Genomic DNA, 26,306 nt, shown 5'->3' with positions numbered 1-26,306 from the left:
GTAAAAACTTTTCTTTTTTTTCTGTTATCTTTGAAAGATTCTAATTTGTTGAATCTGGGAAGAAATGGGCATATTGAATGGTTATCATTATGATAGTGTCAAGATGTATTTAATAATTATATACAATTCAAATAGCTAGTAACTAATTACATATTTGTATCATTATTTTTCAGCGCAAAAGTTTCATTTATTAACTTTTAAAGCAATAACAAAGATGAATGTTCAAGTATCCACCAGACAGATGAATGTTCAAGTATCCACCAGATAGATGAATGTTCAAGTATCCACCAGACAGTTGAATATTCAAGTATCCACTAGACAGATGAATGTTCAAGTATCCACCAGACAGTTGAATGTGCAAGTATCCACTAGACAGATGAATGTTCAAATATCCACCATTTCATTAATTATCATATTTCTCTTTTAGGAAAATGTTTCTGTTTTCACTTTATTTTATTTTGTACCAGTCTATTATTTTGTACCATTAAAAATTTATATTTTATGTTAGTAAAAAAGATGTTTGAAATTTTGTAGCAAAATTTAAAAAAAAAATCTCCTCTATATATATTAAAATAGTAATTTACTGAACCTTGGAATCCTATCACTGAACTGGGAAAGCTAGCTTTGATTGTTTTTGTTGTTGTAAATATCCATATGGATAGTGTGTATATTATGCAAAGATTGATTATTAGCTGTTAAGGTTGGAATTTTCCTTTTTTTAATTTTTACATGATTTCAATGTTAAATACCACTGCAGTTGTCTTTCTGATAATGATGCTATGATGTGGTCTTGGTATATTTTTTCTGTGATTAGATGTTGTAACATATAGATATTGACAATGTACAAAGTTTATATACAACCAAGTTCATACATTAATCTATTTCACAATCATACAAACTATAAACTGCGTAAAGCTTTTTGTTATTATTAAAAATATAAACTGTAAAGTATTGGATGCTAAAATGCATTTGAATTGATTCTTCCCGAGCTATACTTTATTGCTTCTTCATTTTGTGTGTGCACAATCTATTGAATTAATAATGTAATTTTTTGTGAGATGATTTGTGTTGGTCACATGTACAAGTCATTAGTTTCTATCATGATTTTTTTAAAAGTATTTGTGTAAAACCACAGAGGTTTCATTAAATTTGTACTTTATTAATTTTTTATTTTACATTTTTGTTAAGTTTTAATTTTACTTACAAGCTGAATTTGTATACATAGCTATGATTTGATTTGATGGAATTCTTCTTTTTATAAAATTGTACATGGTCTAAGGTTTTTGAGTTCATTGAAGCTTTTTTTCAAAACTGTCTGAAGAGTTGAACTGAAGGCTTGTGAAACAATAGGCCAGCAAAAAATAACAAAAGCTTCCTCTCACCAGCCTGACTGAAATGATTGTTCTGTCTGGAAGAGATCCTACTTGGTGTCTGTATCACACTACTATTTCCAATGCTTCAGAAGCTCCAGACACGGGGGCTAGAGATTGGCAGACTGCTAAGCACACCAAGAACTCCTGCCATCTTCCTGCTCTTTACCACACTCAACAATCCCCATTCCATTTGTGAAACAGAATGTTGGGATTGTTGACATGGTCATAAAGACTCTCTTCCCAACCAAGACTTGAGCAATGCTTTTCCATTCCTAATGAAGTCTTGTTTTCTTACTTCCTTGAAGCCTAATTGTTTTGACCCAGGGGTGGGGGGGGCACTATGTTGTAGACTGGGATGTTTGCTTTCTGACATCATTGTAGAATAATTATATTGTAATAAAATATTTTTCAAATAAAAAAATTAAATGAAACAAAACCTACATCTTGGCTATTAAAATCCAGGTTAATACTGCTATTTGTTATATAATGTATGTGTCACTGTCATGAGATGTATACATTGGATGCTTACATAAACATTGGTTTTGTGAAACATCAGTCAGTTGTATTTATGACCCTACTCTAAATGGCCTAGAATGTTGAACATAAGAGTACCAGTTCAATGTTAGAGAAAATAATAGTAAGTAGGGGAGACAATAAAAGAGTTTTAATATGTTCCATCTTCTTGTTTAGTCCACTTTTGTGAATTATAGTTGAAGTTTAATTGTGTTTAATCATATTAGCCACCCAACTCTATTGTAAAAATCGTATTGTACAATGCAACTTTTATCTACAGATATTGACCCTGTAAGAAGTATAGTACCACAATGACCAAAAAGCGTTACTTTCCCCAACCACTGTCTGGTGCCCAATAGATTTGGTTGGACTCTCAGGCATCATTCTATGGCCTCCTATGGATCATCTCGGTGAGATGAATGTCTGGGCATTAGCTGTGGTTGGAACGATGTTGCCCACACATCAGTTCCTCCCTCTCCATGCAGCTGATGTATCCAAAGGAACGGCAGTGCCGATACAGTTTGGGGTTAGCGGCGTCGCAGGTTCTGCCAGAGTGTAGCACTGGGTGCTGCAAACTGCCTTAGGGTTGCCAGCTCCTGATTTTTCCTCAGGGTTGACTCCCGAAGCCTTTTCCATGATTGGGTATAGCTGCAAAGCAACAGAGGTTTGAATTCAGAGTTTTCCTTCTCCTAGGTGGGTAGCCAGCAAGGTTGTCATAGCCGGAAGCACTCCACTACCTATAAAATTCTTCCAAATGGCATGCATCTCGAATAGCCTCTGACAACCAGTCCAACTCATGGCCTTCATGTGTGGCTCAGATATTGAGTCCGGCGGAACTGTTCTCACTAACAGGAGAAGGGGCAAAGGCGAGTAACTGGCGCCTTAACCAGTAAGCTTCGGGCAGGAGGGGCTCAGGCATCGTAAGAATCAAAGATCCCATTCTTCAGCAACATTTGAACCCTTAGATCCCCTCAGTTTGGAAGACAAGCACTTAACCTCTCACCCACAGCATCCCAAAGTTAAAATTTATTTAGCATAAATATTTAAATGTCTAGATCCTCTGTTACTATTTGCAGCACGTTTTTCAGCATTATTACATTTTCAACTAACTGTTAACTGTTACACAAGAAATGCTCAAATCTTATTTTCAACTAACTGTTAACAGTTACACAAGAAATGCTCAAATCTTATTGATTTAAGCAAGTACTTATATATACAATGCAGCCATTGTAATAGTAATTAGAAGCCTAATTTTACAAACTTGAATGACAGCAATTTGGTTTGGAACCTAATTGTCTAAATTTTTAAAAATATATTTTTATGTTTTAAATAAGCTCAAGACATGCCAACCTATTTACCCAAAAAATTATTTCTGTACACTTGATTTTTGAAGAATTATTTTCATAATGCTTTCTAGTGTCTTTATCAATTGATATTAAGCCACATCTGGGTACTGTTCATGCATTGCTTTTTAATGCCCTGAGTATCAAGCACACTGATCTAGTTCATTCATGTTCAGATTCTATTAGCTACCCTACTAGATGAAATGCCCATACTCATTCCCAGCTATCCTGCAGGAGGTTTGGGATGCAATAATCTTAAATTGCAAAGGAACATCCAGATGTAACAAATTACTGACAAAAGTAAAAACCACACTGACAACATATTTAATAAGAAAGATACCATGATTTAATAAGTTGAAATAAAACATCATTAATACAAACAATGATTCACTTAAGTTTAAAATCAGATCAGTGAGTAAACACAAGTTCTGTACTGATTCTCTAGTAGACATTTCTATCAAGCTACAATTGATTTCATTGTAAGTCATGTAGCAAGGAGTTGCACTAGATTTGGCGTAGGCTTTGATGACTTTATTTACTGCTTCCAGAAAATCTTTCTCTGTAGCCATCTTCCTATGAACCCTGATAGCAAACATTCCAGCTTCTGTGCCAACACTACGAATTTCCGCTCCTATTGATAAAAGCAAATAAAAAAGTAAAAATAAAAAAAACAACAATAGACCTCTTTTGTTTTTTAACCAATGCATTAACAAACAAATGATTAATTCAAAACTTAGAAAAAAAGCATAAAAACACAGACAATATGGAGTCACTATCAAAATAATCAGTATGACAAGATTCTAAATAAATACTATTCAGATTTATTTCTCTTATAACCACGGCATGGGGGGGGCTCAGCAGCCCAAACCAACCTAAGAAAAATAGACAAGGTTCAAAATATTGGTCTAAGGATAATGACAGGAGCAATGAAAACAACACCCATAAGAGCTATGGAGAAAACCGCTGCACAAAACTGGCACAAAAACCATCTCAAAAGGACCAATTTCATACAGGAATCTCTAAGCCTAAAAAAGAAACACCAACTTGAAAAAATTACTCTGGAATCCTCAATAAGCTATAATGAATCTCCACCCTGGGACGAAAGCCCTCTTCCTACTATAAGGGACCATATTGAAAACATAAAAAGAAAATCTGTTAACAGACCAACAGAGCTCAAGGAAATAGTGAACTGTTTTCTACATACCAATTACCCTACCAATCAGTGGATCAGATTTTACACGGATGGCTCATCCCATAAAGCCACCACAAATGGAGGAGCTGGAATACTTATCAAATGGCCAGATGGAGGAAAACTAGAAAAATCCATTGCAACTGGAGAGCTCTCGGACAGTCACCGAGCAGAAAGGGAAGCACTAGCACTAGCTGCTACCATGCTAGCAAATCATCCAAGTTCCCCACAAAGTCAGATTGTCTTTCTAACCGATGCGAAAACAACCCTCCAAAGGTTGCAAAACTCTGATTCCTCTTATATTAAACACCTCAGAACAGCACTTACAAAGCTCAACAACAACAGCAAAAAAACTGTTATCAATGGATACCAGCTCATATACAACTAGAAGAAAATGAGAAGGCTGACACACTCGCCAAGAGTGGGGGAACCAACTCACAAATAAACTCTGCACTCTATCCAGACGAAATGAAGAAATTAATTGTAAATAAAATAAATGAGAAATGGACGAGCTCTCATCCAAATCACAAGAAAGATGACGCTTACTATAAGCTATCCCGACAAGACCAACGTCTTTTGACTCAGGACTGGACACAACAGAATGCGACAACACATATAACGCAAGCTCAAAATTGGAACTAGTCATATGAACACTCCAACATAACAATGAGAACGAAGAAGAAGAAGAATTTCTCTTTTAAAGTAAGTTGATTCAAATGGAAATCTAGGTTTACTTCTGTATACCATTATCAAGAGTAGATGAGAAGACATTAACATTAAGAGTGTTTGTTGAGAGGAAAGAACATAGTTTGTGAGAGAATTAAATTTGTAAACAATAACGATCATTGTGGTAACTACATTATGATGAATACACAGTTTCTAAAGCTAATGTACATTAAAATGAAGTAATTGCTATCATACATGAATTTGTCAATAATAGAAATAGTATCAAGTATTAGATTGCAGAGTGAAAGTATAAACTTGAATGGAAGAAAGAGAAAGTAGTCAAGTCTAAACATCAAAGTATAACTAGGAAAATCTCAATGTAATGTCTCAACACCAAATATGACTAGCAAAGTCTCATCTCAACATCAAATAGGATTAGGAAAGTCTCACTGTAATATCTCAACATTAAATTTGAGTACTTCTTTGAACCCAGCTTGGTAAAATAGTTTCAATAGCTCTAATAACTTTATGGAGTCTTATGTTCTAAGCAAGTTGCAATCAGGCAACTGATTGTTGGCTTAAAAGGCTAAAAGGCAGCCATAAATGTTTTGTAGTCATTGATTGTCATATGGTTAGGGTTAGTGAATGTTTTATGTAGTGGCTGATTATAAGCTTTCAATAAAGTTTCGCTACTTTGCATTTTAAGGGTTCTTATTTAGGATTTTAATGTATTAATCTGGAGTCATTTAATTTTTTACCAAATAAATACCCTTGCTCTTTCCATTCACTACAAGGTATTCCTTTATTTTTCTAATTATTTTTTTATAGAGCGCATCTTTCATGCTTATAACATGCTCATGGTCTAATCTCTTTTAGTGGAAACGAGTAAAAAGGTTTCTGTACTGCATTTAGAGGCTCAGCAAACACAACTCAGCTCAAGTAAGATTTTGAGCTCAAGCCCCATTGATAGGGAGCCAAGAGATTTTATCCAAAACAGCTACACATCCCACTTCTTTTAACATTGTTAATTACCCCATAAATATAAACATAATAATGTGAATACATACCTGTACTGTTTGGGCATAATCTAGCCAGCAGCTCATAATGAATATCTTTCTCTACACTCATAGATCTAGCATGTATTTTACATATATGTGTACGGCCCTGCAAAATGATGTGTCATGTAATAATTCATGAAATGTTAATATTCAATAAAAAAAAGTTATAACAAATAAAAAGTTGTAGTAACTAAAAACTAAACATTTAATGTTCTGAAGACAAATATTTTAATTTCGGGATCTTTAGCATACCTCGGAGTCCACCCAGCTCTAATGGGTAGCTAATATAAGTTAGAGAAAAAGAAAAGCCAGTTGGTCATTGTGCTGGCAACATGACAACCTTGTTAACCATGGACCACAGAAACAGACCTTTTCATCATCTGCCAATAGACTTTATTTTACTTTTTAGAAAGCTAATGCTTCCAATCAATGCAGTTTAGTTCATAGCAAATTGATAAATCTAAAAAAAATTTTGGTGGGGCACTGACCATTTGACCCTAATGCTGAGGTTCCAATGTCTATAACATTGAAACAATAAAGCAATTGTTGGCAACATAAATATCAGACATTTTTAATACAATTGTGTGTCTTTGGACATTTTGTGTATTAAATTATTGTTAATTATTATTATTAATTGTTATTATTAATTATATATCAGTTATAAGCATTCTTGGCTACCAAGTGAAAATACATTTTTACACCAACAATGTTGCCAACAATATACTAACATTCCTTACATATTTCAAAAAGAATAAAAATTAAAATCCTTATGTATGTGAGGAGAGCTTCATTGAAATCACATTGTAGACTAGGTATTTTTGATTTGATTCCACATTGAGCTTGCTGAGAGCCTAAAGGAAGGACTCACCGATATCCCCCCCCCCCCCATATGTCAACAAAAGATATTGACCCAGAATGCACTGTGATTGCTATAGGAGCATGGAAGTTATGCTAATCAAAAGCAATAATAATACCAGCAATAATAAACAGCATGACTATTGGCCAGAGATGAAGGCTTCAATTCAGCTTTCATCACCACATTTTGAAAAGCATGAACTAAAAATGTAAGTCATTCAGTGTTGCCAGACATTAGCACTGTAATGAACATCTTCACCATCACTTGTTCCATAAGTTGGATGGATCATTGGGTCAACAGAGATGCTGCCCATCAAAGCTTTTCTGCTTTTCTCTTAGTGATAAATCTGAAATGTTGACAAATTACCTTTTTATGTTTCTCTGCTGGCTCAAAACCAAGGACTTTACCAACTCTTCATCTAATGAGGTTTGTATCGTCTCTGCTTTTTGATAGCCATGTTGCTTCCCTAAAAATGCAAAATTAAAATTTCTTTAGAAAATGTTATGTACTCTTGTTTTCACTATTTTTGTCTAACAGCCTATAAGCATAACTGACACGACTAGAATGACAATTTAAAGTCAAAACTAGGAAAAATTATATCATACAAAGCAAGATAGAAAAAGGTTGGTCATGGTCCACTAGCAGGTTACTAGAGACAGTTATCTATCTTAGAAATAATTTTTTTAGAGTGATTATATGTGTACCAAAAAAAAAAAAATTATGTTTCATATCACATTAACAAGCAGTTTGTGACACTTATGCATCAATGAAGTTGCAAGCATAAAAAAAGATTCTACTTCTATAGTATACTAGCATTACCCTTGGTTCTTCAGCCTGATTTGTTCTCAGGCTATACATTGTTTATTTTGGCTAAAAACTCTTTTTTTTTTCTGCACTTCCAATAAAATTTCCTGCATTTTATTTTCAGCCCAAAAAGCCTAGTATCAATTACATTGAATTCATAAAGACACATACTTTTGGTGTTTGAATTCTAAGAACACTTTTCTCCCCATCCTCAAACAAACAAAAATGGTACATACAATCTTCTTTCTTCTTCCTTCTCATTTTTTTATTGGAGCATTCAGATGACTGGACCAGTATATGAGATTATTTTCGCAGTAGTTTCCAAATCAGGGAACTCTCCATATAGTTTTCTTTCTATTGGGGTGTTTTGAAGCCAGTGTCATGTACAGCCTCTTGGTAAAGAGAGCAGTTTTGGAGGAGATGGTCAGCATTCTCTGGTGACACTCCAAATGGGCAGATTTCAGTTTCTGATTTTGATCTTCTGATACATATGTTGTCGAATTCTCTTGTGTCTGGTCCAGCAGAAAAAAAAATGATTTTAGATGTTTTTCTCCCATGAAACAGTTCTAAAGGCACATCACTATTCATGATTTAGTTTATCTTTACATATGAATTTTTAAAAATTTGGTCAGTTGTAGCACCTTTATCTGGACATGCATCTTATACACATGTAAAAATATTTGACACTTATATTTAGAGCCTATCAAGATAAAATAGCCTGGGAACGACATGGCCTAAATTGTGCCGATGTGCCTACACTCAAACCCTGATTACCACAAACAGGGAGGTGCGGTGGCTGAGTAGTAAGGCACTTAGCTTCTGAACCAGGGTCCATGGCTCAAATCCTGGTAAAGACCCAGCTCTATTGGGTACCTGACATTAGTTAGGGAAAAAGTAAAGTGGTTTGTCATTCTGTTGGCCACATGACACCCTCGTTAGCCGTAGGCCACAGAATCAGATAACCTTTACATCATCTGACCTATAGACAACAAGATTGGAAAGGGCAACTTTATTTATTTTTTTTTACCACAAACCCCCCCCCCCCCCTCTCCAGAAAAGAAAAAAACTTTTTTACTTTCATAAATAAAAAGGATGGTAAATGTTATGTCTATAAAACATTACCTAGAAACAAACATTGCAGTCCTTTTGCTTTAACTGCCTCATCTCAGCTTCGTTAAGGGGAACTACCTATGCACAAAATAAACACAGTTAAATAGATTGAACTCAAATTCTAGAAAGTCAATGAAATTTACATAAAAAAGTTATTTAGAAAATGAACTTTTCTCCAAGTCTTCATCCAGCCTTTCCTTCTGTTTTAATCAGAAATTGCATTGATATTGTCATTACAAGTCCTTTCAAAATGTTTTGAGTCAAGTCTAACTCTATTTTTCAATTATCACACTTGAGATTTTGCTGCTAATCTTTTGCCCTTTGTCAACAATCAGCCTAATATGTGGAAGACATTTGTATAGGCCATGCAGAGCTGAGATTGTCATCTGTGACATTTGTTTTTACACATCAATATTATGCAAACCCTCTTTTTCCATGCATATTTTTCATCATCTGATGCAGACAAAGCTGTTGTCCTTCAAGGATCCAATTGTTTTCTTTTGAATTTTCACCTGTCTTTCAAAACAGGTTTTATTTTGGCCTTAAATGTGTGTTCCACTGCCTTCTTGAGAGCTTAATTGTCTCTTTCAGAAAGCATCAGTTGCCAGCTACTCTCATCTACACCAGTGCCAGTGTTGATATTACCTTCTGTCCTCTAATTTGCAAAAAAAAATATCACTTTTTAGCATGAGACGAATAAAAAAAATGCCAGAGGTAGTAAAAAGATAAATCTGATTCAAACCTTATCTTCAACTCCTTGAAAGAAACCCATTGGTGCTTGAATGTTGTGTGATGGATGGGAGACCTATCCTTATAAAGTTCTTTGCCATCTTGATCTAGAGGAGCTAAGAAAATATCCAAGATACCGGCTTTCAAATCTGAGAGTATCTAGCATCGAAATCTCAAGATCACTGCTCCCAAAGTGACTAAACATCTGACAGTAAATAAAGAAAATATAAAAAACAATTAATATTTATTTTTTCTTGTATTGGACAAAGCATGTATTATTAATATTATATTATTATAGACAATAAGGTCTGAAAGGGGAACTTTTTTTTATGCTTTTTTTTTAAAGAAAATTCTAAATAATGAACTGATAGTGAGCTTAACAATGATCCTGTATAAGGCTTGTCTTGGAGTCTAAAGATTAGTGAGGAGTGCAGTATTTCCCATGGCTGCGCAGCCCCAGCAGTGACCTACATATTTTGCCACATCCAGGGCAAGCATAACCATTGTTCGCAGGTGGTTAATTCAGATTTTCTTTTCGCCGTCTGCATTTGTCCTCGGCAGCAGATTTTTTTTTTGGTCTCAAATAAGTATCCTGCTGCCTTCGTGATTGACCTCCAGCTGTATCCTTCTGAGGCCACATGCAACCAGGTGCTCTCTTCTATCTATGTCAGCCAAGGAAAGCTGATGCCTAAGTTGGTCTTTGAAATGTATCTATGGGGCGCTTCTGTTACGTCAACCACCTTTTAGCTCACCAAAAAAGACTGCCTTTGGCATACGTTCATCTTCCATACAGGATACATGCCCTACCCAGCGTAAGTGCCGGACCATAATAAATGATCATGTATATTGAGACATCAACCAATCAACTCCCTGCCTACAACTAAAATAAAAAACTACTTAAACTCATTAATGCATGGCTAAAGCTAGAGCCATGTATCAAAGTTCTTTTCTAAAACTCTATTACAACTGTACAGAAATAAAGTTAAAATGCTGTCAATATGATAATTTGAGTCACTATCTGCTTCATATAGTATGTCAATGTTTCCCAAACTGTTTTCCCACAGAAAGCCTGACTAGGTGTTCCACAAACTACTGGAATAATTAACTAGTACATGAATTAATTATCAAGTAAAACAGAAAACAAAACAATTTGATTTTATTAGTCCTTTTCCATAAGGGAAATTCTTTCCTTACAACATCACAATGGACTTTGAACTGATCTAGTTTCTGACAGATCATCCATTAAATGATCTCTGGTCAAGTTTTTTCTGAATCCATAACATTTCAAACAAGTTATACAAGCTATCATTACTTCAGTTTCCTACAGTCTATTTAAGTGCAGCAGGATTTTCTGATTATGTTGTAACAAAGTCAAAGTCTAAAAACAGGCTTGAGTCCACAACACATTTTACAATTCATTTGACCAATATCATTCCTGATATTGACAAAAATATGATCATCAAGTATACAATTTCATCAAAGTTAATCAACCTAATTTTTTCACATGTTTTTGTATGCATTTTATGAAGGTCAAGATATATATTTGAAAATAAGTATTAAATATGAATATGGTTTATTAGTTTTATAGTTTAATTTAAATAAAAGGAAATAATCCATCCTAAAAAAATAAGCTAAGTGTTCCCCTAAATTCTCCAACTGTATGAGGTGTTGAATAAAACTATTTAGTGAGCCTTTAAGAACATAATTCACTTTTTTTGTAAAGCATAATAGTAATAAGAATTATGTTTACACAACATTTGAATAGTAACACAACGATTATATAGGAACTAAAAGCAGTGATAAATCTAGGAATAAAAAATACTGATAACAGTGAAAATAATTTCACAACAGTTTTACAAGTTTTAATTAATCTTTTAGACATTTAAAACAATGTTTAACGATTATAAATCTGTCTACTAAAGCAAAAAAAATTACTTTAATTTTCAAATTAAATTATTGTGACCAAGAAAGCTATCACAATAACTTCAATACTGCTTACCAAGACAGATTGCAACTTATAGTTCGTCCATCGTGGTTCGATGATGACCACTTTGTCATCCAGGGGGCTGAGGGCTTTGCACTGGGGTTTTATGCCTCCTCATGTGGCTGGTGAGACCTATGTGAGCCCGGAATGTTCGGCCGCACACTGGGCAGGTTATTCCAGCTGGAGCTAGTGTCGTGGGCCTTGCTTTTCTTTTCTGGCGTTTTTCTTCTGCCAGCGTTGTTCTTTTTTCCCCAGCAACCTGTGCGCCAGTTTTCACAGCGCGACGCCATGATGCTCTGTCATGTGCCTCTGTCTCCCAGGTGCCTGGGTCTATGCTGAACGCCTTCAGAGAAGCTTTGAGGGTGTCCCTGAAGCGCTTTCTTTGACCACCTTGCGAGCGCTTTCCTTCGCTTAGTTGGCCATACAGGAGTCGTTTAGGGATGCGGTGGTCTTCCATTCTGTAGATGTGACCTGCCCATCGCAGCTGGGACTGCATCAGGATTGTGTGGATGCTTTGCAGACATGCTCTTCGAAGGACTTCTGTATCTGGTATTTTGTCTTGCTATTTGACATTTAGTATTTTTCTCAGACATGTCATGTGGAAGTGGTTTAGTTTCTTTGCATGTTTACTGTACACTGTCCATGTTTCTGAGGCATATAGCAATGTAGGGAGGATGACGGCTCTATAGACCCCTAGCTTGGTGTTTGTGGTGATACCACGTCTGTTCCAGACATTTGTAGACAGTCTGCCGTAGGATGCACTGGCCTTGGCGATACGCAGGTCGATTTCACTATCGATTTTTCCATTTCTGGAGAGTGTGCTGCCAAGATATGTGAATTTGTCCACTGCATTTATATCCTGTCCATTTATAGTAATACTTGGATCCGAGTAGGCTTTCCCAGGAGCAGGTAGATATAAGACTTCAGTCTTGTTCGTATTGATGGTAAGGCCAAAGTCTGAGCATGCTCTTGAGAAGTCACTGACGATGATCTGCAGATTGTTTTCAGAGCAGGCATTTAGGGCACAGTCGTCAGCAAATAGCAAGTCTCTGATTACTGCTGCATTTGTTTTTGTTTTTGCTTTAAGCCGCCTCGGGTTGAATAGGCCACCATCAAATCTGTATGATATATTTATCAAGACAGATTGCAACTTAGTTTCTGGATCAATGACAACAACCACTTCATGATTTTCTCATACAATGTAGATCAGAGATTTCTGTGTAAAGAAAGGAGATTCAATTCAGAAGTTGCAAGTCAGAAATACAAAAAGCAACACAAATATGTATTTGCAAATACAGACAAAAATATACCACTCAAGGGTGAATTCATTCATAGAAATTTATGGAAGAATACATAGAAATATGAGAAGTAAATAGCTTGATAGACAGAAACATGACCTGTAAATTACTTGATAGGGTTAATGTTATAATTGAAATTTAACAGTAGACTTCAAATAAGAAAAGAATGTTAATGTATGTTAAATTACAGGTTTCACTAGTTTAGCTAATAGCAATTTGAATATTATTTTACACTTGGCAACTACATGCTTCAACTTTACTCTGTGCAAAAGTGCAGTCCTACCTTGATTTCTATCAAGTGATCTCCAGCCTACATGTTTCAGTTCTTTACCAGCCATTAACATAAGACAATCAAAGCCATATTGTAAATCATGTGAACTATCTGAATTGTTCTTCTCTTCTACAGCAAGATGTCTTCACTCAATGCATAATTCCCCTAGAATGAAGAAGATAAGATAATCCATGCATTGTTAACAGAAAGATGTCAATTATCTGTGATGTCATCCTCTGAGCTGAGTCAGCTAGAGCTGCTCCCAATGTTTATCCCTGTCAAGAATGCCTTGCTTTGGCAAGTCTTTCAAAACCTTTTACAACTTACACCTTCAAGTGTCTTTCAATGAACAAATCATGTTGATCCTCTGCCAACATAAAGAAGTATACATAGATATTAGCATTTCAAGTCATGGGCCAAAAGCTCAGTCATTTTTCATTTCGCTTCTATATCAATATTTTGATTTTTTGTCGGCTAAATGATTTGTGTACCTCATAGGAAAACAATGGGGTCCAGGGTTTGAACCTCAATGAAGATTGGGATTTTGAATTTTTAGGGTGCCCCTCAGTCCCCCAACTCTAATGGGTAACTGACTTTAGGTGGGGAAAATTAAGGTGGTTAGTTATTGTGCTGGACACATGAGGACCTGCTCATTAACCACTGGCCATAGAAACATTCCCTTGACATCATTTGCTCCATAGATCGCAAGGTCTGAAAGGTAAACTTTACTTTTTGTAATACTTTTTTTAAAATTAATATCCACTGTGCATACTCCATCCCATTACTTCTTACTTATGTATAATAGATTTCTCTTTTCCCTTCCTTGTGTTTCTTGAATCAAGTTCCTTTTTATAGAGCATTTTGATACCTCCACAAAGCCAATGGATTATATTATTTGTCATAATGTCCAAAAGTAGAAACTAATTACTTTATAATGAGAGTGTGGGTATAAGTGTTGTCTATCCAGTATCCAAAACTACACATTTTTCAAGAAAAAATCAACAAATTAAACATATTGAAAAGGTAATAAAAAATTAACAAGGATTATGTGAAGGTCTTTCCGAATTGTATTAATATTTGTGGTTAAACAGTAGAGTTCTTTTTATTTGTTTAAATAGATCATTAAGTGTAATACTTCAAGACCTATATCTAGTTCCTAATCTTCAGACAGGTGATCATGGATAAAATCTGAACATTTTCATTTCAATGTATGGATTCTATGGTGGAAAAATGTTCTACAGCTTCTGCAAAGATCATGCTCTGTTTTATCCACCATGGTCAAACACATCAACCTTAGACAAACAGTATCCACCCTAGACAAACAGTATCCACCTTAGACAAAAAGTATCCATTTCTAAATAAAAAAATACATACATATAATTTTCTTTACATATTTAAAAGAAAAAGAGAAAGATTACCTGAGGTGACAGACACCATCAGTATAGCAATATTTTTTTGAGATATCAGTTACTGGTTCGGAAACTGCAGATGGATCAGTCACTGTACAAACTTGGTCAGTAAAATTTGAAAAGTAGACAACTCCATGGTAAACAATAAAATCACCACCTGAAAACACAAATAAACAATAAGAGGATGTAGACACACAAATTATTACAATGTATGATTTTAATTCAATGTGAGCCAAAGGAATAGTTATAACCTTATATAGCCTTAAACACATCAAACATTTGAACTAGTGGCCAATAGTTCACCACATTTTAAGGATAAATGTATAAAATATACAGCTATTTTACTTGAATAAATGTGAATATTAAAGTCAATATAAACAAATATGAGACGTGTGACAAAAGTTTAACTTAAATATTACATACTGTTTGCGTTTTTTTTTTCTCTGTGTTCTCATTATAAATTGTAGGGTTCAGATATATATATATTTATCGAAGATGAACTCCATTCTTTTCAGATCAGGCAGCTTTCCATACAATCTTTATTCTAAAGGACTGTTGGGGGGCCAGTATTTTGTATGGGCCTCATGATTAAAAAAAAAAAAAAAAATACATGTTTTGTAAAATGTTTTACTTATTTCGGATGTTCCTTCAGAGTTGAAGATAATTACTTCCTAGTCCAAACCTCCCGCAGGACGGCGGGGGATGGGAGCGGGCAGGGTTTGAACCCCTGACCATCGATAAGTCCGAACGACAGTCCAGCGTGCTTATCCAGATCTCTTCACTTATAATCTTGTTCTACTGAAAGTGCTTACACAATCACAAAGGATGAGTTCAAGGTATTCCGAATCAATTTTATTGTTAGACCTAGATTAGATCTAGATCTACTAATAACTAATCTAGACTAGATTCTAGATCTATATTCTAACTATTTAAGTTAGCATATCTAGACTACTATATTCATAATATTGTTTGACATAAATGTAGAATCAGATTGAATAGTCAATATTTATTATTGTCGAGGGCAGTGTTTCTCAAACTGTGTGCCGCCGAAGATTTGCAGGTGTGCCGAGGAGTTTTCAGAATGCCACACGTGCAGCGTTACACAGGTTTGCGTACTATTAATTTTTTATTTTACCTTGTGACGACATCCCAACTTGCAACGACCAGTAATAGTAGTGGATCGCTACATTATGACGGAAAGGGGTGTTAGCTCTTCAGGTTATGGAGTTGTCCACTATACATATATTATTATAATGACTCAAATGTAGGCCGCCTTAGCAGACGCTCAGCAGTTCTTGAATTGGTAACGATTATAATAAGCGATGTGTTTCATGTAAATTTTGTAGGTGTATGCTAATAATAACAAATTATTACTAAGCCTTAGTCATTGTTATCCATGGAGAAATACGTTGGTAAGAATGAAACTGCGAAAGCGTTCAATGAAAAGCATGGAACCAAACAAAGGTACAAAGAAGATTACATCGGATATGGTTTCATATCTTCAGGACCTGAAGATTCTCCATTGTCATTCTGTCTGATCTGCAATTCAGCTCTGTTGAATGAGGCGCTTGTTCCAAGCAAATTGAAGAGACACTTGGAAACAAAACATCCAGCTGTAAAAGCGCAACCGAAGGACTACTTCGAAAACATCAGGTCCCTTCAAGTGGATGAATCCACTGACATTAGTGCAAAGCCCAGTTGTTAGCTTTTATTCAGTTCATAAAGGATGAAAAATGTGTCAACAAATTCTTATTTTGAAAAGACTTACCAACTACGACCAAAGGAGAAGATTTTTAAGTGGTGAACGAAAACATTTTGCTATTCAAAGTACAGTGAAGACAAACTGTGTCAGCATTTGCACCGATGGCTGTCCTACCATGCAGGGAAATAGAAAGGGATTCTTCACTCTTGTGCGTCAAGAAAATCCAAATGTATTAGTTGTTCACTGCATGATCCACAGAGAAGCTCTTGCCTTCAAATATTTGATGTCTGTTCTGGATCAAGTGATTGAAGCTGTAAACTTCCTCAAATCTCGACCGCTTGCATTCTGACTTTCCTCAGAGCTTTGTGAAGCAATGGATTCAGACTACTAATGTCTCCTGTATCACACCAACGTTTGTTGGCTCTCCAGGGGAAAAGTGTTAAAGCATGTCGTCCAACTCAAGGCTGAGCTGATTTCATTCTTGGAGGCTTAAAAAAAAAAAAAAAAAAAAAACTTTGGATTTTCTATTCATGACGAGATTTGGTGGGTTAAGGTGACATTTCTCTCTGATTTATTTGACAAATTAAATTCATTGAATTGAAGTCTTCAAGGACCATCGGAAACCATCATCATTGCATCCTCAAAACTAAAATCATTTGGTTAAAATTGATTGTCTTTGTGGCAAAGTAAAATCACGAAAGGACTGCTTTCGTACTTACAATGAATGTGCTTCAAAAAAAGAAATCACCCCCGAAATTCTGGACACTTTGAAACACCTGCAGTCAGCATTGCAGCATTACTTCTCAACAGTTTGAAGTAATGAATATAAATGGGTCAGCTCTCCATTTGGAAACAATGAAGCTACAAATTTTACAACTAAAGAAGAAGAGCAGCTCAATGATTTAAAAAACGATGCAATTCTTAAGTCAAGTTTTCAGAGAAAGCCTGGATGTGTTTTGGATTTCAATCAACAAGTTATATCCTGTAATCAATTTAAAAGCAATCAAAATAATTCTTCCATTTACATCTTTATGGTTTTGTGAGTTTGGATTTTCAGCACTGACTGAAATCAAATTTAAGAAAAGAGAGAGACTTCTTACAATAGACGATGAAATGCGAGTTTGTTTGTCGACTTTGGAGCCTCGATTAGATCGCATTTGCTCTCAAAAACAGGCACAACATTCACATTAAACATAATACTGAAAAACAGGCAAAATCTTTTTTCCTTTTTATTATAAAACATCTGTTGCTCTTTGTGGTGTGCCGCGAAATTTTTGTAGTTTGTTTACTGTGCCAGCAGACAAAAAAGTTTGAGAAACACTGGTCTAGAGCTAGATCAACATTGTTGTAACATATAATGTAGGCCTACATAGATTGTGATAGAGATCTACTCTCTACTCAAGCCTTCAAGGTCTAGTATTCTAGATGTAGATCTATGGCTACATAGATCATAGATATATTATATACAAAATCTGGATGATGTCTCAGATTAGAGTGTGACTAGATCTAGAGTCTAGCCTACACAATGCTTAGGCTTAGTAGATCATTCTAGATCTCATCTAGACTCTATAGAATAGATCTAGAAAATCTAGATAACATCTAAAATCTACATCTCTCTGTTGCTGCATATTTTAAGCATATGAAACTTAATTTTTATCTAATAGATATAGCTAGATCTAGTCTTCACTTCTAGGTCACTTGATAAGATAAATAAATTTAGCTTTTATGTAGCACTACTTTCATGCTTATAGTTATAGCATGCTCAGAGCGCTATGGTCCAATCTCATTGGTGGACCGGAGGGGATGGGGTATCTGGGAGGTTTTCAGTGCTGCCTTTAGGCGCTCATTAAACACATCTCTGCACAAGATATATTTGGACTATAGTTACAGATAATAGTTACTTATTATTAGATACTAGTATTATATAGATCAGATCTAGCATCTAAACCAAAGAAAACTTTACTATCCAGTTTAGATCTAAGTCTAGGGCTGAAGACTTTTTAAAGTTTTTTTTAGGACTAGGCTCATCAAGACTAGTAACTTGTTGATAAATCTAATGGTCCTAGATCTGTGTTTCTTTTACAACTTTCAAATGCTCTTTAAGATTTGAAGCTAATTACACCTTAGCCCAAACCTTTTGGCTGTTGCGGCTGAAGCACTTCACTAGTCTCAATTGAATTTTTGGTGTAAACTAGGGTTTTGAATTTCTATATTTTTAGGATGCTTCGAAGTCCAACCAATTCTTTATATTACAAGAGTTCTACATCTATTATTAAAATGTTATTGCTATTTTTACTTTTGAAAATGTCTACAGGCTTACAAGAGTTTAGCAGCTTACAACCAGTTCCTAGATGGTTGGGTTCAAGATGTTATGGCTTTTAAACCACTAGCAAAGGTAAGTAATAAATATTGTTATATTATAGTTAATATCTTGATATTCAAAGGTATTTACATGTATATGAGACCAATGTCTTGATATGTACAGGTATTTTAAATAATTTTTTTTTCTTTTTAATAGGTCTTCACTCTCAGTGGTTAGCATGTACTGCAGCCCTGGATAGTAATAAGTCAAGATAATGGTGAACATAGATGCTATCTTACTAGATTTTTCTAAGGCTTTTGACAAAGTTCACCACCATAGTTTGCTTAAAAAATTAAAATATTTCGGCATTAATGGTCCACTGCATCAGTGGATTAAAGATTTTCTGATAGGGAGAGAACAAACTGTAATAATAAATGGCTCTAAATCAACACCGATAACAGTAAACTCAGGTGTACCTCAAGGAACAGTCTTGGGTCCACTACTATTTTTAATTTACATAAATGATTTACCAAATTGCATTACTTCAGGAACAAAAGTCAGATTATTTGCAGACGATTGCATAATATATAGAACAATAAAAACAACACAAGACACAGATATTTTACAAAGAGAATTAGATGAATTACAGAAATGGGTATCAAATTGGAGCATGTCTTTCCACCCAGAAAAATGTCAGTTGTTAAGAGTAACAAAAAAACTAAAACAAATTAATTCCCCTTATCTTATTCATGGCAAACCAGTAACACAGGCTAAATACGCAAAATACCTAGGTGTTATAATAAATGAAAAACTATCATGGAATCCACATATTGATGAAACTACAAAAAAATCAAACAAAGCATTAGGATTTATTAAAATAAATTTCTATAAATCAAATAAGAACATAAAACTAAAATGTTATTTAACCTTGGTTAGGCCAATAATAGAATATGCATCCTCCGTTTGGGACCCCTCAACTCAAGAAAACATTAAGAAACTGGAACAGACACAAAATAGAGCAGTGAGATTCATAACAAACGAATATTCACATTTGACTAGAGTAACACCTTTAGTAAAATCACTAAATTTAGAAAGCCTTCAGGACAGAAGGCTCAAAAGTAAAGTAGCAATCATACATAAAACACTGAACCATAATCTTCAAATACAAAAACAAAATTTAATAAAATACTCCGAAAGACACAAGGATAAAGGCACATTCCTCGTCCCATATGTTAGGACAAATTTGTACAAATACTCCTTCTTCCCTAGTACTATTAGAGCATGGAATGGGTTACCTGAGCTAGCCAGGAAAACCAGGGACTTGGCAGAATTTAAGTCATTGGTTAATATGCATGACGCGTAGGACGTAATCATCTTCTTTTTTGAAGTAACGTCTGTATTATATAAGAAGAAGATGGTATTATTCTATCAGCCCACTGTTCTTGTATAGTTGGACTTGGTGAGTCCTGCACTCATGTGGCAGACATGGATCCTTGAGTCAAATAACCTACTCACTGAAGCCCAGGCTGGCTTTAGAAAAGGCAGATCAACAGAAGATCAAATTGCCTTCATCACACAAGAAATAGAAGACGGCTTTCGAGAATAGAAACCAACAACAAATGTGTGGGTTGACTTAGAAAAAGCATTTGACAAAGTCTGAGAACAAGGTCTCTTGCTCAAGCTAATCCAGCATCACATATCCCAAAGAATGTACAACTGGATAAAGGAATACCTAAATAATAGAAAAGCCTTAGTTTGCATGCAAGGACAAAGAAGCCACACAGTGGGTATAAAAAATGGCGTCCCCCAAGGAGGAGTCCTATCTCCAACACTTTTCCTAATATTCATAAACGATCTAAATCAAACCCTACCTAGAAAAGTTAAAAGCAGCATGTATGCAGATGACCTTGCCATAATTAGCACAGAAGAATATGTAGGAACATCGAAATTTCGATTACAAGATGCTCTTGATAAACTCAATAATTGGTCCAAAGACTGGGGCATGTCCATCAACACAAAAAAGACCACATATACCATATTCTCACTGTCAACAAAACAACAAACAATAAAATTAACATTAGATTTGGAAGCTTTAGATAAAAATGACAGCCCTACTTATCTTGGAGTCACCTATGACCCGAGACTAACCTGGAAAAACCAAATAGATAAAACACAGAGAAAAGGCATCCAGAGACTATCCCTCTTGAAAAAATTAGCTGGCACAGATTGGGGAGCTAATCACAACATCCTGAAAAAGACCTATACCAGTTATGTAAGACCTGTACTAGAATATGGTGCCAAAGCATGGGGCTCAGCAGCCCAAACCAACCTAAGAAAAATAGACAAGGTTCAAAATATTGGTCAAAGGATAATGACAGGAGCAATAAAAACAACACCCATTAGAGCTATGGAGGAAACCGCTGCCCTGATCTCTCTGGATGAAAGAAGAGAAATAAAAATCCTTTCCCAATTCACTAAATTGGAAACCTTGGAGAGGCACCCACTCAGAACAAAAATCCACAAAACTGGCACAAAAAAACGTCTCAAAAGGACCAATTTCATACAGGAATCTCTAAACCTAAAAAAGAAACACCAACTTGAAAAAATTACTCTGGAATCCTCAATACACTATAATGAATCTCTACCCTGGGTCGAAAGCCCTCTTCCTACTACAAGGGACCATATTGAAAACATAAAAAGAAAATCTGATTACAGACCAACAGAGCTCAAGGAAATAGTGAACTGTTTTCTACATACCAATTACCCTAGCAATCAGTGGATCAGAGTTTACACGGATGGCTCATCCCATAAAGCCACCACAAATGGAGGAGCTGGAATACTTATCGAATGGCCAGATGGAGGAAAACTAGAAAAATCCATTGCAACTGGAGAGTTCTCTGACAGTCACAGAGCAGAAAGGGAAGCACTAGCATTGGTGCTACCATGTTAGCAAATCATCCAAGTTCCCCTCACAGTCAGATTGTCTTTCTAACAGACGTGAAAACAACCCTCCAAAGCTTGCAAAACTCTGATTCCCTTCATATTAAAAACCTCAGAACAGCACTTACAAAGCTCAACAACAACAGCAAAAAAACTGTTATCCAATGGATACCAGCTCACATACAACTAGTAGGAAATGAGAAGGCTGACACACTCGCCAAGAGTGGAAGAACAAACTCACAAGTAAACTCTGCACTCTATCCAGAAGAAATGAAGAAATTAATTGTAGATAAAATAAATGAGAAATGGACGAACTTCCATCCAAATCACAAGAAAGATGACGCTTACTATAAGCTATCCCGACAAGACCAACGTCTAATCTTTCGACTCAGGACCGGACACAACAGAATGCGACAACACATGTTCCGGAAGCTCAAAATTGGAACCAGTGAAATCTGCCCATGTGGAGTATCACCAGAAAATGGCGACCACGTCCTCCAAAACTGCTCTCTCTACCAAGAGGCCTGCATAAGACATTGGCCCCAAATCACCCCAATAGAAAGAAAACTATATGGAGAGCTCCCTGATTTGGAAACCACTGCGCAGTTCATCTCATGTACTGGTCTAGTCATATGAACACTCCAACATAACAATGAGAACGATGAAGAAGAAGAAGAAATGTGTCAGACACTTTATTTATGCTGGAAGCCAACACCAGGCTAAAAGAGAGTAAGACAGTTACAGGCTTGTTATCTTACTGGATAAATCCATCAGAGCTTAAAAAAGTGTTGCCAACTAAGGTTTCTGAGATTGATATCACCTCATTAAAAAACAAAAAGTTAAATTTGATTCTCTTGTGAACAACATCACTTCTAAAAATAAAAATTTAATGGCTATTAAATCCAAAGAAACTATAAAGCTTAGTATAAATACTTTTAATTCATTTATTGAAAGTAATGAGTTCCAATCAGATATTTTACTGTGTTGTGCTAATAGGAAGAATAGGTTTGTGCCTGTGCTTTAACGCTGCTAGGTCTCTCAATGAAAATTTCAAAACAGTTATTTATTACTGCCATCTTCCTGTCATAAGTACAAATCAATTTTTTGGGCCTGAGACTCTCCTTATTGGGCCAGAAAATCAAATCGGATATGTCGACATACATAACATCCAAAACAGTACATGAATATCTTAGATCAGGGGTGGGCAACCTTTTTGTATCGAGGGCCGCATTATTTTAAAAATTGGGAATGGCGGGCCGCATATTTATATACAACTTATAGAGACACTCTAAGCTAACTGTGTAGAATGTCTTTTAATTCATATTTACACTGTATTATATTCATGTATCTTTTTTTTCCCCACACTTCACGTTAAGGAATTACAACAAGAGTTAGCAATTATTTAAACCAATTTTACGATTTTCTTTTTTCAAATTGTTGTTGTCATTTTACATTAAAATATCCTGACAAATATACAGTTGTACTTAATGTGCAGTATTTTACTTTTTACACTCGTGCATGATGTTCCGGAACTGTGGAACTAGCTTACTAGTTTCTATCCTTGTGACTGCTGTCAAATTACAGTCAGTCAAAATCGACCAGTAGTAATGCTTGTTTAGTCTCCACAAAGGAAAAGGCTTGTTCACTGAATGAGACAATATATGTTCTGGAAGTTAAATGTCGGGACTAGAGAAACTTGCCCATCACCAGAGAATGCTGATTCTAAATCAAGAGACCCGAACAAGACTTTGGCCCAAAAACCCTCCTAAAGAACAAAAACTAAAAAAACAAATAATTTTTATTTGTTACTACTAGGTCTAAATCTATTGACTAGATCTAGTGAAATCTAGTCTAGATTATTCTAGATCTACTTGATTATCTATCCTTTTCTAATTCTAGGGCTCTACTCTAGTCACACTAGATCTTGTATATAGTTCTAGATCTAAAATAATTTAAGAGTCTACTAGTACTAGTCTAGATCTATATCTAATAAGTCCTCTTATGTCTAAGAACACAGATTATAATAATTATATTAGAGATCTAAATATTTATGTCTAAATCTATAGTCTATAATAGACTTATTAAGAACTAAATTTACATAATGATACATAGAAATCTAGAATCTAGAGATCTATCACCTTCTAAGTCTATTTCTAGATAGATCTAGAGCCTACTTCTAGACCTAGTTATCTAGTGCTAGCACTACTTCTAGATCTAGAAACTAATTTAGACTGTAATAAGAAAAGTACATCTAATAGCCTTATTTAGCATGATCTATGAAAGTATGATAATCTATCAAATCATCTAAAATCTAAAAAAAACAATCTAGACTAGATTAGATCTAGATCTATTGAAATCTATTCATTCTAATCTAAATCTAGTCTAGATTCTAGATCTAGAAGTCTAGTGACCTAGACCTATCTAGTAGCCTAGTCTAGACAGACTAGATTCCTAGATTGTCTAGGTCTAGATCTAGAGTCTAGATCAGTAGATGATGATAGATAGATCTAGATCTAGTAAATTCTAGTAGAGTACTGTAGTAGAGCCATTGTCGTGAAAAGAAAGGGATTTGAATGGAATATTTGGCTAATTAGCACTTACTAGATTCTAAGAATAGATCTAATTCTAATATCTAGACCTAGACTACTAGATCAGTAGATCTAGAGATCTATGTCTAGAACTAGATGTAGATCTAGTCTTCAACCATTTCTTCGTAAATTTAGGACACACCGGGTCCGGAAGTAGATGAAATGTAAACAATAAACACAGACCTATATATATTTTATTTTGCACTCAGTATTTTCAATTCGCACTATTCATAAATAATAATAAAATGGCAATTTTTTTTAGTGTCGGAAATCAGACTTGGTGGAACAAAAAATCGTGAATGCGGAACGGCGGAACATGTGAGCTTTTTTGATGATTTTGCGGGCCATTTCCGCATAATGCGGGACTATAGGCATGTCTGCTGTAGGTGTCAGCAGGCCCCATAAAACATTCCGCTGGGCCACATCCGGCCCCCGGGCCGTAATTTGCCCACCCCTGTCTTAGATGCAGTTGTGGGATGAATTTTAAACATATCAGCTAATACATAGGCTGGTTTACCTAGAATATTTGAAATAATGTGTGTTAAAAAAAATAATTTGTGTACATTCATAATTATAGTAGTTAAATTATATATAAATATGTGTAAATGTGAGACAGTGTATTTTTTTTTTGTACCTGTATTATATCCAAGCTATCCAATGAGAAATATTTATATAATTTAATATATAGATATATTTATTCAAATCATAATATGCATTCATTTATTTGTGGAAATAAAAGAAATGAATTGAAGTATTGTTTGTAAATTAATTATTATTATCTTATCTATTAGTATGAAAATTGTAGATCTATTCATTCAAAAGAGGCCCTTAGTGAAACCTGCAGTACCAGGTTCGAATCTCGTTAAAGACTGGTATTTTGAATTTTGGGATACCTCTGAGTCCAACCAGGTTTAATTGGTATTTGACATTAGTTGGGGAAAAGTAAGGTGGTTGTTCATTTTGCTGGCCAAGACATCCTCGTTAACCGTGGTCCACAGAAACAGGTGACCTTTACATCATCTGCCTTATAGATCATAAGGTCTTTAAAGTTAACTTGTTTATTTAAAAAAAACAACATTTTATTTCAAGATCAATTTTTGTAACTATGTAACTGTTTGAATAACAATGGACGCCAAGAACTAGTTGTTTTTTATAAAGTATCTTAGTTAGTAATTCAAATCAAGATATCTGCCTGGTCATGCATTTTGTGTGATGGACTGTTCAGACTTACCGATGGTTCCGGGTTTAAACCCTGCCCATTCCCATCCCCTGTGGAAATCGGTTCTAAAAAGTTAAATCTAAATCTAATCTAGATTGAAAGATTCTAGTCAAGATTATTTTCATAATTTGCCTGTTCTGTATTATGCATACAACAAAAGAAACAATGAAGTTCATTTTAAATAATAAATCAAAATATTTAGAAAAACAACTTGCCTTAAATTTTCTTCTTTGCTGCTTGTTGTTTTAATATGTAGTTTTCAAGTCCTTCCTGTTACTCAAAAGAGCTGGTTTTATTAATCTGTATGTGGCTCTGTTCCAAAAGCAATATAATGAAGCCCGCTATGCATCTTCATCTGAAAAATATAAAATGTGATGAATGTTGTGTTGGACAGAGTTTAAGTCTTAGAAAATGAAAGTTTTACTATTTATAGATTCTGAAAAATTCTAGCTTTATAAATACAATGTCAATAGACTCAAGTCGTATCGAAATAATTTCTTTCACCATCATTTTTATTAGAAATCAAAAATTAGATCTAACTCTATATTCTAGACTGCCGATACAAAAAATAAAATGTGATTTATTTTTTATTTATATTATATATCCAGAGATTAAGTATCTATTGTATATAGAATTAGAACAGGCCCAGCCTGTGTGGGGGGGAACGAGTTGATGGTGCTACTGTGCACTGAACATAATTTCTTAAAAAAAAATAGATAAAAATAGATCTGTTTGTTTTTTTCTACAATAGTGCTAACATTTATTTATAGATCTATATAGATCTATTTCAACAATAACAAATGTTTGACCTGAGTAGTTGATGTCTTATTTACAAAGTGAATATCAAAGTGGTAATTAGATCTAGACCTAGAATCTAGACTAGTCATCTTGTAGAAGAAAATTAGATCTAGATCTATACATATCTATAGGAGAGGACCAATAGCGAACGCTT

General features: G+C 34.9%; 1 protein-coding gene and 1 long non-coding RNA gene across 14 annotated transcripts in view; one reads left to right on the top strand and one right to left on the bottom strand.

The window, feature by feature from the left end:
• Positions 1 to 2,048, top strand: part of LOC129922301 (uncharacterized) — a 28,843-nt gene extending 26,795 nt beyond the window's left edge. For all 5 annotated transcript variants that reach the window (XR_008774264.1, XR_008774266.1, XR_008774265.1 and 2 more), the window contains one exon: positions 174 to 2,048. The gene's annotated coding sequence lies outside the window, so the exon portion shown is untranslated. The remainder of the gene's footprint in view (positions 1 to 173) is intronic.
• A 1,504-nt stretch (positions 2,049 to 3,552) lies between these two features.
• On the bottom strand, positions 3,553 to 24,323 carry LOC106057715 (uncharacterized). Of its 9 annotated transcripts, XR_008774271.1 has the most exons (12): positions 24,149 to 24,321; positions 20,479 to 20,651; positions 16,372 to 16,793; positions 14,613 to 14,760; positions 13,207 to 13,359; positions 11,641 to 12,841; positions 9,655 to 9,846; positions 8,925 to 8,990; positions 8,039 to 8,314; positions 7,365 to 7,464; positions 6,152 to 6,248; positions 3,553 to 3,860 (listed from the first exon to the last, which is right to left on the bottom strand). It is a non-coding gene; the product is annotated as an uncharacterized LOC106057715 (long non-coding RNA). The 9 variants fall into 9 exon arrangements; XR_008774275.1 differs by lacking the exon at positions 20,479 to 20,651 and having other exon boundaries at positions 13,207 to 13,561; positions 24,149 to 24,323; XR_008774269.1 differs by lacking the exon at positions 20,479 to 20,651 and having other exon boundaries at positions 24,149 to 24,316.
• Between the last annotated feature and the right edge of the window lie 1,983 nt (positions 24,324 to 26,306).

Source organism: Biomphalaria glabrata, chromosome 13, assembly GCF_947242115.1.
Source record: "Biomphalaria glabrata chromosome 13, xgBioGlab47.1, whole genome shotgun sequence".
NCBI classification, from domain to species: Eukaryota; Metazoa; Mollusca; class Gastropoda; family Planorbidae; genus Biomphalaria; species Biomphalaria glabrata.
Note: the sequence above shows the minus strand (reverse complement) of the source record. Positions and strands in the feature narration are given on the sequence as shown.